We start from the raw sequence: 17260 nt of genomic DNA on the forward strand, positions 1-17260 counted from the left end.
CTCATGGAAATAGCATATGCTCTCAAGAGCTTGAGAAATACACTGGGAAGGCAAGCATCCTCACATGTATTCTGTATATGGGGCCAATAAAAAAATGCACGCGCTTGCATTTTGTGTATGTAATGTTGCAGAGCACAGAGAGGATTTATTTTCCCTACTGCTGGGTATTTGGGTCTCTGGGATCACAGTTGGGTCCGCTCCGTCCTCTGAAATGGTCCATATTAGTTACATAGGTTAGTGTACCAAAGAAATAATACATTTTCATATACAGCTTCTTCATTTCTGTGTTCTGAGGGATTACCAGTTGTAAGAAATGCACTTGCCGGTACAGTGATTCCCTGGCTTTCTCTGGCCCGAGAAAGCTTTTCCTCTGAAGTGGGAACAGAAGTTGGACTGCTTCTGCTGAACTTCCTGAAAGCAGAGCTGGCGGGAGGAGGGACTTTTTGAGTGCTGGGAAAATTTGAGCTGGAAATTTGCATCGGCTGGACAGAGATTGCTTGGAGCAGCCAAAATATAATAACGGCCATGGCGCTCAAGTAAAGCAGAAAGCTTTTAGTATACACCTTTTGCACTCTTGTCAACGAAGCTGGGCTCTGTGAATGCTCACCCTACGCAAGAAAAGAGAACAGACTTTGCTGGTGACCTAAATATATCTCGCCTGATCGAGCACGATCGAGCTCTGAGTGAGCAGCTGTGCAATGGTCATCTTTACCAAAGGGGAGATGCTGCTTTTTCCAGTGTCACGCCCATGCTCTCAGGGCTGGAGGGAGGAGGGCTGCTTTTTGTTTTTACAGGCAAAAGGAAAGGCCCAGCCCTCAGAGCTTCTGCCAATGCAGATCCCAGCAGGTGCAAAATAAAGGCTCTCCCCCACCTTGCCAGCTGCAGATTGATCAGAAGACTGCTAGTCTAGTGTGTTGGGCCACTTTCTCTCTTCTGTGTATCGTCCCCTCTTATTACATAAACAGCATAAGAGGAATAAAGGAAGGAAGGAAGGAAGGAAGGAACAGTGTATCGCAAGCACCTTCCACCCTGATGTCAATGGGCCACCAACCTTCGGGATGAGGAGGAGACCTGTGAAGACAGTCAGAGCGTGCCGACTGGGGCATTCATTTGGCTCATACACCGACAAGGCTTTCAGCGGCAGGAACAAACTTCAGGAATAGGCATTCTTGGCCTCGAATCCTAAGGGGGGTGCAAACGCTGAGGACAATTCCGTCAAATGCTCAAAGGACCGTGGCTCGTTGGTCTAGGGGTATGATTCTCGCTTTGGGTGCGAGAGGTCCCGGGTTCAAATCCCGGACGAGCCCAATCAAGGTGGTTAACTTGAGCTCCTTTTTTTTGTTTTTTCAATGTTATTTTCATTGGACAGACTCTCTGGTTTTCTCGGTAAGCAGTAGTCGATGAACAATTCACTTCCTGAACCTCTTTGCGTGCCATGTCCTTGCGACAAGCACTTTGTGTTCTCTGTTAGCTCTCAGTAACATTCCTTGATTTGCTTGTGAGTTTTGGCCGTCCGATCTCAAAGTGGAAATATGTCCTTCCCTCTGTACGCTGCATAGGCCCTCAGCTGGCATACTTGTATATGTGCGCATGCTTGATAGGACGTATGTTTTAGGCTGGATTGTGTGAGCTTCAGGCGCAAGGCATTTGATTAGTCTTTAAGCAGGTCCACTTGCACTGCCCTTTGCACCTGTTCTCCCAGTCCCTACAAAGGTGAGCAAGCAGCTGTTTCTGTAGTGTAGTGGTTATCACGCACACGCGAAAGGTCCCCGGTTCGAGACCGGGCAGAAACACTCTCTGCTGGCATTTTACACAAAATAGTTTTTTTCCCCTTTTGTCACACACAAATGTAAAGTATGAACTTATTTGCGTTCCCATGGAAATAGCATATGCTCTCAAGAGCTTGAGAAATACACTGGGAAGGCAAGCATCCTCACATGTATTCTGTATATGGGGCCAATAAAAAAATGCACGCGCTTGCATTTTGTGTATGTAATGTTGCAGAGCACAGAGAGGATTTATTTTCCCTACTGCTGGGTATTTGGGTCTCTGGGATCACAGTTGGGTCCGCTCCGTCCTCTGAAATGGTCCATATTAGTTACATAGGTTAGTGTACCAAAGAAATAATACATTTTCATATACAGCTTCTTCATTTCTGTGTTCTGAGGGATTACCAGTTGTAAGAAATGCACTTGCCGGTACAGTGATTCCCTGGCTTTCTCTGGCCCGAGAAAGCTTTTCCTCTGAAGTGGGAACAGAAGTTGGACTGCTTCTGCTGAACTTCCTGAAAGCAGAGCTGGCGGGAGGAGGGACTTTTTGAGTGCTGGGAAAATTTGAGCTGGAAATTTGCATCGGCTGGACAGAGATTGCTTGGAGCAGCCAAAATATAATAACGGCCATGGCGCTCAAGTAAAGCAGAAAGCTTTTAGTATACACCTTTTGCACTCTTGTCAACGAAGCTGGGCTCTGTGAATGCTCACCCTACGCAAGAAAAGAGAACAGACTTTGCTGGTGACCTAAATATATCTCGCCTGATCGAGCCTGATCGAGCACGATCGAGCTCTGAGTGAGCAGCTGTGCAATGGTCATCTTTACCAAAGGGGAGATGCTGCTTTTTCCAGTGTCACGCCCATGCTCTCAGGGCTGGAGGGAGGAGGGCTGCTTTTTGTTTTTACAGGCAAAAGGAAAGGCCCAGCCCTCAGAGCTTCTGCCAATGCAGATCCCAGCAGGTGCAAAATAAAGGCTCTCCCCCACCTTGCCAGCTGCAGATTGATCAGAAGACTGCTAGTCTAGTGTGTTGGGCCACTTTCTCTCTTCTGTGTATCGTCCCCTCTTATTACATAAACAGCATAAGAGGAATAAAGGAAGGAAGGAAGGAAGGAAGGAACAGTGTATCGCAAGCACCTTCCACCCTGATGTCAATGGGCCACCAACCTTCGGGATGAGGAGGAGACCTGTGAAGACAGTCAGAGCGTGCCGACTGGGGCATTCATTTGGCTCATACACCGACAAGGCTTTCAGCGGCAGGAACAAACTTCAGGAAAAGGCATTCTTGGCCTCGAATCCTAAGGGGGGTGCAAACGCTGAGGACAATTCCGTCAAATGCTCAAAGGACCGTGGCTCGTTGGTCTAGGGGTATGATTCTCGCTTTGGGTGCGAGAGGTCCCGGGTTCAAATCCCGGACGAGCCCAATCAAGGTGGTTAACTTGAGCTCCTTTTTTTTGTTTTTTCAATGTTATTTTCATTGGACAGACTCTCTGGTTTTCTCGGTAAGCAGTAGTCGATGAACAATTCACTTCCTGAACCTCTTTGCGTGCCATGTCCTTGCGACAAGCACTTTGTGTTCTCTGTTAGCTCTCAGTAACATTCCTTGATTTGCTTGTGAGTTTTGGCCGTCCGATCTCAAAGTGGAAATATGTCCTTCCCTCTGTACGCTGCATAGGCCCTCAGCTGGCATACTTGTATATGTGCGCATGCTTGATAGGACGTATGTTTTAGGCTGGATTGTGTGAGCTTCAGGCGCAAGGCATTTGATTAGTCTTTAAGCAGGTCCACTTGCACTGCCCTTTGCACCTGTTCTCCCAGTCCCTACAAAGATGAGCAAGCAGCTGTTTCTGTAGTGTAGTGGTTATCACGGTCGCCTCACACGCGAAAGGTCCCCGGTTCGAGACCGGGCAGAAACACTCTCTGCTGGCATTTTACACAAAATAGTTTTTTTCCCCTTTTGTCACACACAAATGTAAAGTATGAACTTATTTGCGTTCTCATGGAAATAGCATATGCTCTCAAGAGCTTGAGAAATACACTGGGAAGGCAAGCATCCTCACATGTATTCTGTATTTGGGGCCCATAAAAAAATGCACGCGCTTGCATTTTGTGTATGTAATGTTGCAGAGCACAGAGAGGATTTATTTTCCCTACTGCTGGGTATTTGGGTCTCTGGGATCACAGTTGGGTCCGCTCCGTCCTCTGAAATGGTCCATATTAGTTACATAGGTTAGTGTACCAAAGAAATAATACATTTTCATATACAGCTTCTTCATTTCTGTGTTCTGAGTGATTACCAGTTGTAAGAAATGCACTTGCCGGTACAGTGATTCCCTGGCTTTCTCTGGCCCGAGAAAGCTTTTCCTCTGAAGTGGGAACAGAAGTTGGACTGCTTCTGCTGAACTTCCTGAAAGCAGAGCTGGAGGGAGGAGGGACTTTTTGAGTGCTGGGAAAATTTGAGCTGGAAATTTGCATCGGCTGGACAGAGATTGCTTGGAGCAGCCAAAATATAATAACGGCCATGGCGCTCAAGTAAAGCAGAAAGCTTTTAGTATACACCTTTTGCACTCTTGTCAACGAAGCTGGGCTCTGTGAATGCTCACCCTACGCAAGAAAAGAGAACAGACTTTGCTGGTGACCTAAATATATCTCGCCTGATCGAGCACGATCGAGCTCTGAGTGAGCAGCTGTGCAATGGTCATCTTTACCAAAGGGGAGATGCTGCTTTTTCCAGTGTCACGCCCATGCTCTCAGGGCTGGAGGGAGGAGGGCTGCTTTTTGTTTTTACAGGCAAAAGGAAAGGCCCAGCCCTCAGAGCTTCTGCCAATGCAGATCCCAGCAGGTGCAAAATAAAGGCTCTCCCCCACCTTGCCAGCTGCAGATTGATCAGAAGACTGCTAGTCTAGTGTGTTGGGCCACTTTCTCTCTTCTGTGTATCGTCCCCTCTTATTACATAAACAGCATAAGAGGAATAAAGGAAGGAAGGAAGGAAGGAAGGAACAGTGTATCGCAAGCACCTTCCACCCTGATGTCAATGGGCCACCAACCTTCGGGATGAGGAGGAGACCTGTGAAGACAGTCAGAGCGTGCCGACTGGGGCATTCATTTGGCTCATACACCGACAAGGCTTTCAGCGGCAGGAACAAACTTCAGGAATAGGCATTCTTGGCCTCGAATCCTAAGGGGGGTGCAAACGCTGAGGACAATTCCGTCAAATGCTCAAAGGACCGTGGCTCGTTGGTCTAGGGGTATGATTCTCGCTTTGGGTGCGAGAGGTCCCGGGTTCAAATCCCGGACGAGCCCAATCAAGGTGGTTAACTTGAGCTCCTTTTTTTTGTTTTTTCAATGTTATTTTCATTGGACAGACTCTCTGGTTTTCTCGGTAAGCAGTAGTCGATGAACAATTCACTTCCTGAACCTCTTTGCATGCCATGTCCTTGCGACAAGCACTTTGTGTTCTCTGTTAGCTCTCAGTAACATTCCTTGATTTGCTTGTGAGTTTTGGCCGTCCGATCTCAAAGTGGAAATATGTCCTTCCCTCTGTACGCTGCATAGGCCCTCAGCTGGCATACTTGTATATGTGCGCATGCTTGATAGGACGTATGTTTTAGGCTGGATTGTGTGAGCTTCAGGCGCAAGGCATTTGATTAGTCTTTAAGCAGGTCCACTTGCACTGCCCTTTGCACCTGTTCTCCCAGTCCCTACAAAGGTGAGCAAGCAGCTGTTTCTGTAGTGTAGTGGTTATCACGTTCGCCTCACACGCGAAAGGTCCCCGGTTCGAGACCGGGCAGAAACACTCTCTGCTGGCATTTTACACAAAATAGTTTTTTTCCCCTTTTGTCACACACAAATGTAAAGTATGAACTTATTTGCGTTCCCATGGAAATAGCATATGCTCTCAAGAGCTTGAGAAATACACTGGGAAGGCAAGCATCCTCACATGTATTCTGTATATGGGGCCAATAAAAAAATGCACGCGCTTGCATTTTGTGTATGTAATGTTGCAGAGCACAGAGAGGATTTATTTTCCCTACTGCTGGGTATTTGGGTCTCTGGGATCACAGTTGGGTCCGCTCCGTCCTCTGAAATGGTCCATATTAGTTACATAGGTTAGTGTACCAAAGAAATAATACATTTTCATATACAGCTTCTTCATTTCTGTGTTCTGAGGGATTACCAGTTGTAAGAAATGCACTTGCCGGTACAGTGATTCCCTGGCTTTCTCTGGCCCGAGAAAGCTTTTCCTCTGAAGTGGGAACAGAAGTTGGACTGCTTCTGCTGAACTTCCTGAAAGCAGAGCTGGCGGGAGGAGGGACTTTTTGAGTGCTGGGAAAATTTGAGCTGGAAATTTGCATCGGCTGGACAGAGATTGCTTGGAGCAGCCAAAATATAATAACGGCCATGGCGCTCAAGTAAAGCAGAAAGCTTTTAGTATACACCTTTTGCACTCTTGTCAACGAAGCTGGGCTCTGTGAATGCTCACCCTACGCAAGAAAAGAGAACAGACTTTGCTGGTGACCTAAATATATCTCGCCTGATCGAGCCTGATCGAGCACGATCGAGCTCTGAGTGAGCAGCTGTGCAATGGTCATCTTTACCAAAGGGGAGATGCTGCTTTTTCCAGTGTCACGCCCATGCTCTCAGGGCTGGAGGGAGGAGGGCTGCTTTTTGTTTTTACAGGCAAAAGGAAAGGCCCAGCCCTCAGAGCTTCTGCCAATGCAGATCCCAGCAGGTGCAAAATAAAGGCTCTCCCCCACCTTGCCAGCTGCAGATTGATCAGAAGACTGCTAGTCTAGTGTGTTGGGCCACTTTCTCTCTTCTGTGTATCGTCCCCTCTTATTACATAAACAGCATAAGAGGAATAAAGGAAGGAAGGAAGGAAGGAAGGAAGGAACAGTGTATCGCAAGCACCTTCCACCCTGATGTCAATGGGCCACCAACCTTCGGGATGAGGAGGAGACCTGTGAAGACAGTCAGAGCGTGCCGACTGGGGCATTCATTTGGCTCATACACCGACAAGGCTTTCAGCGGCAGGAACAAACTTCAGGAAAAGGCATTCTTGGCCTCGAATCCTAAGGGGGGTGCAAACGCTGAGGACAATTCCGTCAAATGCTCAAAGGACCGTGGCTCGTTGGTCTAGGGGTATGATTCTCGCTTTGGGTGCGAGAGGTCCCGGGTTCAAATCCCGGACGAGCCCAATCAAGGTGGTTAACTTGAGCTCCTTTTTTTTGTTTTTTCAATGTTATTTTCATTGGACAGACTCTCTGGTTTTCTCGGTAAGCAGTAGTCGATGAACAATTCACTTCCTGAACCTCTTTGCGTGCCATGTCCTTGCGACAAGCACTTTGTGTTCTCTGTTAGCTCTCAGTAACATTCCTTGATTTGCTTGTGAGTTTTGGCCGTCCGATCTCAAAGTGGAAATATGTCCTTCCCTCTGTACGCTGCATAGGCCCTCAGCTGGCATACTTGTATATGTGCGCATGCTTGATAGGACGTATGTTTTAGGCTGGATTGTGTGAGCTTCAGGCGCAAGGCATTTGATTAGTCTTTAAGCAGGTCCACTTGCACTGCCCTTTGCACCTGTTCTCCCAGTCCCTACAAAGGTGAGCAAGCAGCTGTTTCTGTAGTGTAGTGGTTATCACGTTCGCCTCACACGCGAAAGGTCCCCGGTTCGAGACCGGGCAGAAACACTCTCTGCTGGCATTTTACACAAAATAGTTTTTTTCCCCTTTTGTCACACACAAATGTAAAGTATGAACTTATTTGCGTTCTCATGGAAATAGCATATGCTCTCAAGAGCTTGAGAAATACACTGGGAAGGCAAGCATCCTCACATGTATTCTGTATATGGGGCCAATAAAAAAATGCACGCGCTTGCATTTTGTGTATGTAATGTTGCAGAGCACAGAGAGGATTTATTTTCCCTACTGCTGGGTATTTGGGTCTCTGGGATCACAGTTGGGTCCGCTCCGTCCTCTGAAATGGTCCATATTAGTTACATAGGTTAGTGTACCAAAGAAATAATACATTTTCATATACAGCTTCTTCATTTCTGTGTTCTGAGGGATTACCAGTTGTAAGAAATGCACTTGCCGGTACAGTGATTCCCTGGCTTTCTCTGGCCCGAGAAAGCTTTTCCTCTGAAGTGGGAACAGAAGTTGGACTGCTTCTGCTGAACTTCCTGAAAGCAGAGCTGGCGGGAGGAGGGACTTTTTGAGTGCTGGGAAAATTTGAGCTGGAAATTTGCATCGGCTGGACAGAGATTGCTTGGAGCAGCCAAAATATAATAACGGCCATGGCGCTCAAGTAAAGCAGAAAGCTTTTAGTATACACCTTTTGCACTCTTGTCAACGAAGCTGGGCTCTGTGAATGCTCACCCTACGCAAGAAAAGAGAACAGACTTTGCTGGTGACCTAAATATATCTCGCCTGATCGAGCACGATCGAGCTCTGAGTGAGCAGCTGTGCAATGGTCATCTTTACCAAAGGGGAGATGCTGCTTTTTCCAGTGTCACGCCCATGCTCTCAGGGCTGGAGGGAGGAGGGCTGCTTTTTGTTTTTACAGGCAAAAGGAAAGGCCCAGCCCTCAGAGCTTCTGCCAATGCAGATCCCAGCAGGTGCAAAATAAAGGCTCTCCCCCACCTTGCCAGCTGCAGATTGATCAGAAGACTGCTAGTCTAGTGTGTTGGGCCACTTTCTCTCTTCTGTGTATCGTCCCCTCTTATTACATAAACAGCATAAGAGGAATAAAGGAAGGAAGGAAGGAAGGAAGGAACAGTGTATCGCAAGCACCTTCCACCCTGATGTCAATGGGCCACCAACCTTCGGGATGAGGAGGAGACCTGTGAAGACAGTCAGAGCGTGCCGACTGGGGCATTCATTTGGCTCATACACCGACAAGGCTTTCAGCGGCAGGAACAAACTTCAGGAATAGGCATTCTTGGCCTCGAATCCTAAGGGGGGTGCAAACGCTGAGGACAATTCCGTCAAATGCTCAAAGGACCGTGGCTCGTTGGTCTAGGGGTATGATTCTCGCTTTGGGTGCGAGAGGTCCCGGGTTCAAATCCCGGACGAGCCCAATCAAGGTGGTTAACTTGAGCTCCTTTTTTTTGTTTTTTCAATGTTATTTTCATTGGACAGACTCTCTGGTTTTCTCGGTAAGCAGTAGTCGATGAACAATTCACTTCCTGAACCTCTTTGCGTGCCATGTCCTTGCGACAAGCACTTTGTGTTCTCTGTTAGCTCTCAGTAACATTCCTTGATTTGCTTGTGAGTTTTGGCCGTCCGATCTCAAAGTGGAAATATGTCCTTCCCTCTGTACGCTGCATAGGCCCTCAGCTGGCATACTTGTATATGTGCGCATGCTTGATAGGACGTATGTTTTAGGCTGGATTGTGTGAGCTTCAGGCGCAAGGCATTTGATTAGTCTTTAAGCAGGTCCACTTGCACTGCCCTTTGCACCTGTTCTCCCAGTCCCTACAAAGGTGAGCAAGCAGCTGTTTCTGTAGTGTAGTGGTTATCACGCACACGCGAAAGGTCCCCGGTTCGAGACCGGGCAGAAACACTCTCTGCTGGCATTTTACACAAAATAGTTTTTTTCCCCTTTTGTCACACACAAATGTAAAGTATGAACTTATTTGCGTTCCCATGGAAATAGCATATGCTCTCAAGAGCTTGAGAAATACACTGGGAAGGCAAGCATCCTCACATGTATTCTGTATATGGGGCCAATAAAAAAATGCACGCGCTTGCATTTTGTGTATGTAATGTTGCAGAGCACAGAGAGGATTTATTTTCCCTACTGCTGGGTATTTGGGTCTCTGGGATCACAGTTGGGTCCGCTCCGTCCTCTGAAATGGTCCATATTAGTTACATAGGTTAGTGTACCAAAGAAATAATACATTTTCATATACAGCTTCTTCATTTCTGTGTTCTGAGGGATTACCAGTTGTAAGAAATGCACTTGCCGGTACAGTGATTCCCTGGCTTTCTCTGGCCCGAGAAAGCTTTTCCTCTGAAGTGGGAACAGAAGTTGGACTGCTTCTGCTGAACTTCCTGAAAGCAGAGCTGGCGGGAGGAGGGACTTTTTGAGTGCTGGGAAAATTTGAGCTGGAAATTTGCATCGGCTGGACAGAGATTGCTTGGAGCAGCCAAAATATAATAACGGCCATGGCGCTCAAGTAAAGCAGAAAGCTTTTAGTATACACCTTTTGCACTCTTGTCAACGAAGCTGGGCTCTGTGAATGCTCACCCTACGCAAGAAAAGAGAACAGACTTTGCTGGTGACCTAAATATATCTCGCCTGATCGAGTCTGATCGAGCACGATCGAGCTCTGAGTGAGCAGCTGTGCAATGGTCATCTTTACCAAAGGGGAGATGCTGCTTTTTCCAGTGTCACGCCCATGCTCTCAGGGCTGGAGGGAGGAGGGCTGCTTTTTGTTTTTACAGGCAAAAGGAAAGGCCCAGCCCTCAGAGCTTCTGCCAATGCAGATCCCAGCAGGTGCAAAATAAAGGCTCTCCCCCACCTTGCCAGCTGCAGATTGATCAGAAGACTGCTAGTCTAGTGTGTTGGGCCACTTTCTCTCTTCTGTGTATCGTCCCCTCTTATTACATAAACAGCATAAGAGGAATAAAGGAAGGAAGGAAGGAAGGAAGGAACAGTGTATCGCAAGCACCTTCCACCCTGATGTCAATGGGCCACCAACCTTCGGGATGAGGAGGAGACCTGTGAAGACAGTCAGAGCGTGCCGACTGGGGCATTCATTTGGCTCATACACCGACAAGGCTTTCAGCGGCAGGAACAAACTTCAGGAAAAGGCATTCTTGGCCTCGAATCCTAAGGGGGGTGCAAACGCTGAGGACAATTCCGTCAAATGCTCAAAGGACCGTGGCTCGTTGGTCTAGGGGTATGATTCTCGCTTTGGGTGCGAGAGGTCCCGGGTTCAAATCCCGGACGAGCCCAATCAAGGTGGTTAACTTGAGCTCCTTTTTTTTGTTTTTTCAATGTTATTTTCATTGGACAGACTCTCTGGTTTTCTCGGTAAGCAGTAGTCGATGAACAATTCACTTCCTGAACCTCTTTGCGTGCCATGTCCTTGCGACAAGCACTTTGTGTTCTCTGTTAGCTCTCAGTAACATTCCTTGATTTGCTTGTGAGTTTTGGCCGTCCGATCTCAAAGTGGAAATATGTCCTTCCCTCTGTACGCTGCATAGGCCCTCAGCTGGCATACTTGTATATGTGCGCATGCTTGATAGGACGTATGTTTTAGGCTGGATTGTGTGAGCTTCAGGCGCAAGGCATTTGATTAGTCTTTAAGCAGGTCCACTTGCACTGCCCTTTGCACCTGTTCTCCCAGTCCCTACAAAGGTGAGCAAGCAGCTGTTTCTGTAGTGTAGTGGTTATCACGGTCGCCTCACACGCGAAAGGTCCCCGGTTCGAGACCGGGCAGAAACACTCTCTGCTGGCATTTTACACAAAATAGTTTTTTTCCCCTTTTGTCACACACAAATGTAAAGTATGAACTTATTTGCGTTCTCATGGAAATAGCATATGCTCTCAAGAGCTTGAGAAATACACTGGGAAGGCAAGCATCCTCACATGTATTCTGTATATGGGGCCAATAAAAAAATGCACGCGCTTGCATTTTGTGTATGTAATGTTGCAGAGCACAGAGAGGATTTATTTTCCCTACTGCTGGGTATTTGGGTCTCTGGGATCACAGTTGGGTCCGCTCCGTCCTCTGAAATGGTCCATATTAGTTACATAGGTTAGTGTACCAAAGAAATAATACATTTTCATATACAGCTTCTTCATTTCTGTGTTCTGAGGGATTACCAGTTGTAAGAAATGCACTTGCCGGTACAGTGATTCCCTGGCTTTCTCTGGCCCGAGAAAGCTTTTCCTCTGAAGTGGGAACAGAAGTTGGACTGCTTCTGCTGAACTTCCTGAAAGCAGAGCTGGAGGGAGGAGGGACTTTTTGAGTGCTGGGAAAATTTGAGCTGGAAATTTGCATCGGCTGGACAGAGATTGCTTGGAGCAGCCAAAATATAATAACGGCCATGGCGCTCAAGTAAAGCAGAAAGCTTTTAGTATACACCTTTTGCACTCTTGTCAACGAAGCTGGGCTCTGTGAATGCTCACCCTACGCAAGAAAAGAGAACAGACTTTGCTGGTGACCTAAATATATCTCGCCTGATCGAGCACGATCGAGCTCTGAGTGAACAGCTGTGCAATGGTCATCTTTACCAAAGGGGAGATGCTGCTTTTTCCAGTGTCACGCCCATGCTCTCAGGGCTGGAGGGAGGAGGGCTGCTTTTTGTTTTTACAGGCAAAAGGAAAGGCCCAGCCCTCAGAGCTTCTGCCAATGCAGATCCCAGCAGGTGCAAAATAAAGGCTCTCCCCCACCTTGCCAGCTGCAGATTGATCAGAAGACTGCTAGTCTAGTGTGTTGGGCCACTTTCTCTCTTCTGTGTATCGTCCCCTCTTATTACATAAACAGCATAAGAGGAATAAAGGAAGGAAGGAAGGAAGGAAGGAACAGTGTATCGCAAGCACCTTCCACCCTGATGTCAATGGGCCACCAACCTTCGGGATGAGGAGGAGACCTGTGAAGACAGTCAGAGCGTGCCGACTGGGGCATTCATTTGGCTCATACACCGACAAGGCTTTCAGCGGCAGGAACAAACTTCAGGAATAGGCATTCTTGGCCTCGAATCCTAAGGGGGGTGCAAACGCTGAGGACAATTCCGTCAAATGCTCAAAGGACCGTGGCTCGTTGGTCTAGGGGTATGATTCTCGCTTTGGGTGCGAGAGGTCCCGGGTTCAAATCCCGGACGAGCCCAATCAAGGTGGTTAACTTGAGCTCCTTTTTTTTGTTTTTTCAATGTTATTTTCATTGGACAGACTCTCTGGTTTTCTCGGTAAGCAGTAGTCGATGAACAATTCACTTCCTGAACCTCTTTGCGTGCCATGTCCTTGCGACAAGCACTTTGTGTTCTCTGTTAGCTCTCAGTAACATTCCTTGATTTGCTTGTGAGTTTTGGCCGTCCGATCTCAAAGTGGAAATATGTCCTTCCCTCTGTACGCTGCATAGGCCCTCAGCTGGCATACTTGTATATGTGCGCATGCTTGATAGGACGTATGTTTTAGGCTGGATTGTGTGAGCTTCAGGCGCAAGGCATTTGATTAGTCTTTAAGCAGGTCCACTTGCACTGCCCTTTGCACCTGTTCTCCCAGTCCCTACAAAGGTGAGCAAGCAGCTGTTTCTGTAGTGTAGTGGTTATCACGCACACGCGAAAGGTCCCCGGTTCGAGACCGGGCAGAAACACTCTCTGCTGGCATTTTACACAAAATAGTTTTTTTCCCCTTTTGTCACACACAAATGTAAAGTATGAACTTATTTGCGTTCCCATGGAAATAGCATATGCTCTCAAGAGCTTGAGAAATACACTGGGAAGGCAAGCATCCTCACATGTATTCTGTATATGGGGCCAATAAAAAAATGCACGCGCTTGCATTTTGTGTATGTAATGTTGCAGAGCACAGAGAGGATTTATTTTCCCTACTGCTGGGTATTTGGGTCTCTGGGATCACAGTTGGGTCCGCTCCGTCCTCTGAAATGGTCCATATTAGTTACATAGGTTAGTGTACCAAAGAAATAATACATTTTCATATACAGCTTCTTCATTTCTGTGTTCTGAGGGATTACCAGTTGTAAGAAATGCACTTGCCGGTACAGTGATTCCCTGGCTTTCTCTGGCCCGAGAAAGCTTTTCCTCTGAAGTGGGAACAGAAGTTGGACTGCTTCTGCTGAACTTCCTGAAAGCAGAGCTGGCGGGAGGAGGGACTTTTTGAGTGCTGGGAAAATTTGAGCTGGAAATTTGCATCGGCTGGACAGAGATTGCTTGGAGCAGCCAAAATATAATAACGGCCATGGCGCTCAAGTAAAGCAGAAAGCTTTTAGTATACACCTTTTGCACTCTTGTCAACGAAGCTGGGCTCTGTGAATGCTCACCCTACGCAAGAAAAGAGAACAGACTTTGCTGGTGACCTAAATATATCTCGCCTGATCGAGCACGATCGAGCTCTGAGTGAGCAGCTGTGCAATGGTCATCTTTACCAAAGGGGAGATGCTGCTTTTTCCAGTGTCACGCCCATGCTCTCAGGGCTGGAGGGAGGAGGGCTGCTTTTTGTTTTTACAGGCAAAAGGAAAGGCCCAGCCCTCAGAGCTTCTGCCAATGCAGATCCCAGCAGGTGCAAAATAAAGGCTCTCCCCCACCTTGCCAGCTGCAGATTGATCAGAAGACTGCTAGTCTAGTGTGTTGGGCCACTTTCTCTCTTCTGTGTATCGTCCCCTCTTATTACATAAACAGCATAAGAGGAATAAAGGAAGGAAGGAAGGAAGGAAGGAACAGTGTATCGCAAGCACCTTCCACCCTGATGTCAATGGGCCACCAACCTTCGGGATGAGGAGGAGACCTGTGAAGACAGTCAGAGCGTGCCGACTGGGGCATTCATTTGGCTCATACACCGACAAGGCTTTCAGCGGCAGGAACAAACTTCAGGAAAAGGCATTCTTGGCCTCGAATCCTAAGGGGGGTGCAAACGCTGAGGACAATTCCGTCAAATGCTCAAAGGACCGTGGCTCGTTGGTCTAGGGGTATGATTCTCGCTTTGGGTGCGAGAGGTCCCGGGTTCAAATCCCGGACGAGCCCAATCAAGGTGGTTAACTTGAGCTCCTTTTTTTTGTTTTTTCAATGTTATTTTCATTGGACAGACTCTCTGGTTTTCTCGGTAAGCAGTAGTCGATGAACAATTCACTTCCTGAACCTCTTTGCGTGCCATGTCCTTGCGACAAGCACTTTGTGTTCTCTGTTAGCTCTCAGTAACATTCCTTGATTTGCTTGTGAGTTTTGGCCGTCCGATCTCAAAGTGGAAATATGTCCTTCCCTCTGTACGCTGCATAGGCCCTCAGCTGGCATACTTGTATATGTGCGCATGCTTGATAGGACGTATGTTTTAGGCTGGATTGTGTGAGCTTCAGGCGCAAGGCATTTGATTAGTCTTTAAGCAGGTCCACTTGCACTGCCCTTTGCACCTGTTCTCCCAGTCCCTACAAAGGTGAGCAAGCAGCTGTTTCTGTAGTGTAGTGGTTATCACGGTCGCCTCACACGCGAAAGGTCCCCGGTTCGAGACCGGGCAGAAACACTCTCTGCTGGCATTTTACACAAAATAGTTTTTTTCCCCTTTTGTCACACACAAATGTAAAGTATGAACTTATTTGCGTTCTCATGGAAATAGCATATGCTCTCAAGAGCTTGAGAAATACACTGGGAAGGCAAGCATCCTCACATGTATTCTGTATATGGGGCCAATAAAAAAATGCACGCGCTTGCATTTTGTGTATGTAATGTTGCAGAGCACAGAGAGGATTTATTTTCCCTACTGCTGGGTATTTGGGTCTCTGGGATCACAGTTGGGTCCGCTCCGTCCTCTGAAATGGTCCATATTAGTTACATAGGTTAGTGTACCAAAGAAATAATACATTTTCATATACAGCTTCTTCATTTCTGTGTTCTGAGGGATTACCAGTTGTAAGAAATGCACTTGCCGGTACAGTGATTCCCTGGCTTTCTCTGGCCCGAGAAAGCTTTTCCTCTGAAGTGGGAACAGAAGTTGGACTGCTTCTGCTGAACTTCCTGAAAGCAGAGCTGGAGGGAGGAGGGACTTTTTGAGTGCTGGGAAAATTTGAGCTGGAAATTTGCATCGGCTGGACAGAGATTGCTTGGAGCAGCCAAAATATAATAACGGCCATGGCGCTCAAGTAAAGCAGAAAGCTTTTAGTATACACCTTTTGCACTCTTGTCAACGAAGCTGGGCTCTGTGAATGCTCACCCTACGCAAGAAAAGAGAACAGACTTTGCTGGTGACCTAAATATATCTCGCCTGATCGAGCACGATCGAGCTCTGAGTGAGCAGCTGTGCAATGGTCATCTTTACCAAAGGGGAGATGCTGCTTTTTCCAGTGTCACGCCCATGCTCTCAGGGCTGGAGGGAGGAGGGCTGCTTTTTGTTTTTACAGGCAAAAGGAAAGGCCCAGCCCTCAGAGCTTCTGCCAATGCAGATCCCAGCAGGTGCAAAATAAAGGCTCTCCCCCACCTTGCCAGCTGCAGATTGATCAGAAGACTGCTAGTCTAGTGTGTTGGGCCACTTTCTCTCTTCTGTGTATCGTCCCCTCTTATTACATAAACAGCATAAGAGGAATAAAGGAAGGAAGGAAGGAAGGAAGGAACAGTGTATCGCAAGCACCTTCCACCCTGATGTCAATGGGCCACCAACCTTCGGGATGAGGAGGAGACCTGTGAAGACAGTCAGAGCGTGCCGACTGGGGCATTCATTTGGCTCATACACCGACAAGGCTTTCAGCGGCAGGAACAAACTTCAGGAATAGGCATTCTTGGCCTCGAATCCTAAGGGGGGTGCAAACGCTGAGGACAATTCCGTCAAATGCTCAAAGGACCGTGGCTCGTTGGTCTAGGGGTATGATTCTCGCTTTGGGTGCGAGAGGTCCCGGGTTCAAATCCCAGACGAGCCCAATCAAGGTGGTTAACTTGAGCTCCTTTTTTTTGTTTTTTCAATGTTATTTTCATTGGACAGACTCTCTGGTTTTCTCGGTAAGCAGTAGTCGATGAACAATTCACTTCCTGAACCTCTTTGCGTGCCATGTCCTTGCGACAAGCACTTTGTGTTCTCTGTTAGCTCTCAGTAACATTCCTTGATTTGCTTGTGAGTTTTGGCCGTCCGATCTCAAAGTGGAAATATGTCCTTCCCTCTGTACGCTGCATAGGCCCTCAGCTGGCATACTTGTATATGTGCGCATGCTTGATAGGACGTATGTTTTAGGCTGGATTGTGTGAGCTTCAGGCGCAAGGCATTTGATTAGTCTTTAAGCAGGTCCACTTGCACTGCCCTTTGCACCTGTTCTCCCAGTCCCTACAAAGGTGAGCAAGCAGCTGTTTCTGTAGTGTAGTGGTTATCACGTTTGCCTCACACGCGAAAGGTCCCCGGTTCGAGACCGGGCAGAAACACTCTCTGCTGGCATTTTACACAAAATAGTTTTTTTCCCCTTTTGTCACACACAAATGTAAAGTATGAACTTATTTGCGTTCTCATGGAAATAGCATATGCTCTCAAGAGCTTGAGAAATACACTGGGAAGGCAAGCATCCTCACATGTATTCTGTATATGGGGCCAATAAAAAAATGCACGCGCTTGCATTTTGTGTATGTAATGTTGCAGAGCACAGAGAGGATTTATTTTCCCTACTGCTGGGTATTTGGGTCTCTGGGATCACAGTTGGGTCCGCTCCGTCCTCTGAAATGGTCCATATTAGTTACATAGGTTAGTGTACCAAAGAAATAATACATTTTCATATACAGCTTCTTCATTTCTGTGTTCTGAGGGATTACCAGTTGTAAGAAATGCACTTGCCGGT

The 17260-nt window shown here is 47.3% G+C and overlaps 12 non-coding genes across 12 annotated transcripts; all 12 read left to right on the forward strand.

Moving 5' to 3' along the window:
* The first annotated feature begins 1235 nt into the window (after nt 1-1235).
* On the forward strand, nt 1236-1307 carry TRNAP-UGG (transfer RNA proline (anticodon UGG)). Its single transcript has one exon. It is a non-coding gene; the product is annotated as a tRNA-Pro (tRNA).
* A 1811-nt stretch (nt 1308-3118) lies between these two features.
* On the forward strand, nt 3119-3190 carry TRNAP-UGG (transfer RNA proline (anticodon UGG)). Its single transcript has one exon. It is a non-coding gene; the product is annotated as a tRNA-Pro (tRNA).
* A 1808-nt stretch (nt 3191-4998) lies between these two features.
* Nucleotides 4999-5070, forward strand: TRNAP-UGG (transfer RNA proline (anticodon UGG)). Its single transcript has one exon. It is a non-coding gene; the product is annotated as a tRNA-Pro (tRNA).
* A 420-nt stretch (nt 5071-5490) lies between these two features.
* TRNAV-CAC (transfer RNA valine (anticodon CAC)) lies at nt 5491-5563 on the forward strand. Its single transcript has one exon. It is a non-coding gene; the product is annotated as a tRNA-Val (tRNA).
* Nucleotides 5564-6892: 1329 nt separating this feature from the next.
* Nucleotides 6893-6964, forward strand: TRNAP-UGG (transfer RNA proline (anticodon UGG)). The gene has a single exon. It is a non-coding gene; the product is annotated as a tRNA-Pro (tRNA).
* Nucleotides 6965-7384: 420 nt separating this feature from the next.
* Nucleotides 7385-7457, forward strand: TRNAV-CAC (transfer RNA valine (anticodon CAC)). The gene has a single exon. It is a non-coding gene; the product is annotated as a tRNA-Val (tRNA).
* A 1315-nt stretch (nt 7458-8772) lies between these two features.
* TRNAP-UGG (transfer RNA proline (anticodon UGG)) lies at nt 8773-8844 on the forward strand. The gene has a single exon. It is a non-coding gene; the product is annotated as a tRNA-Pro (tRNA).
* A 1811-nt stretch (nt 8845-10655) lies between these two features.
* On the forward strand, nt 10656-10727 carry TRNAP-UGG (transfer RNA proline (anticodon UGG)). Its single transcript has one exon. It is a non-coding gene; the product is annotated as a tRNA-Pro (tRNA).
* A 1808-nt stretch (nt 10728-12535) lies between these two features.
* TRNAP-UGG (transfer RNA proline (anticodon UGG)) lies at nt 12536-12607 on the forward strand. Its single transcript has one exon. It is a non-coding gene; the product is annotated as a tRNA-Pro (tRNA).
* Nucleotides 12608-14408: 1801 nt separating this feature from the next.
* Nucleotides 14409-14480, forward strand: TRNAP-UGG (transfer RNA proline (anticodon UGG)). Its single transcript has one exon. It is a non-coding gene; the product is annotated as a tRNA-Pro (tRNA).
* Nucleotides 14481-16288: 1808 nt separating this feature from the next.
* Nucleotides 16289-16360, forward strand: TRNAP-UGG (transfer RNA proline (anticodon UGG)). The gene has a single exon. It is a non-coding gene; the product is annotated as a tRNA-Pro (tRNA).
* Nucleotides 16361-16780: 420 nt separating this feature from the next.
* On the forward strand, nt 16781-16853 carry TRNAV-CAC (transfer RNA valine (anticodon CAC)). The gene has a single exon. It is a non-coding gene; the product is annotated as a tRNA-Val (tRNA).
* The last annotated feature ends 407 nt before the right edge of the window (nt 16854-17260 follow it).

This window comes from Ambystoma mexicanum, chromosome 2q (assembly GCF_040938575.1).
Source record: "Ambystoma mexicanum isolate Mex_15411 chromosome 2q, UKY_AmexF1_1, whole genome shotgun sequence".
In the NCBI taxonomy this organism is placed as follows: Eukaryota; Metazoa; Chordata; class Amphibia; order Caudata; family Ambystomatidae; genus Ambystoma; species Ambystoma mexicanum.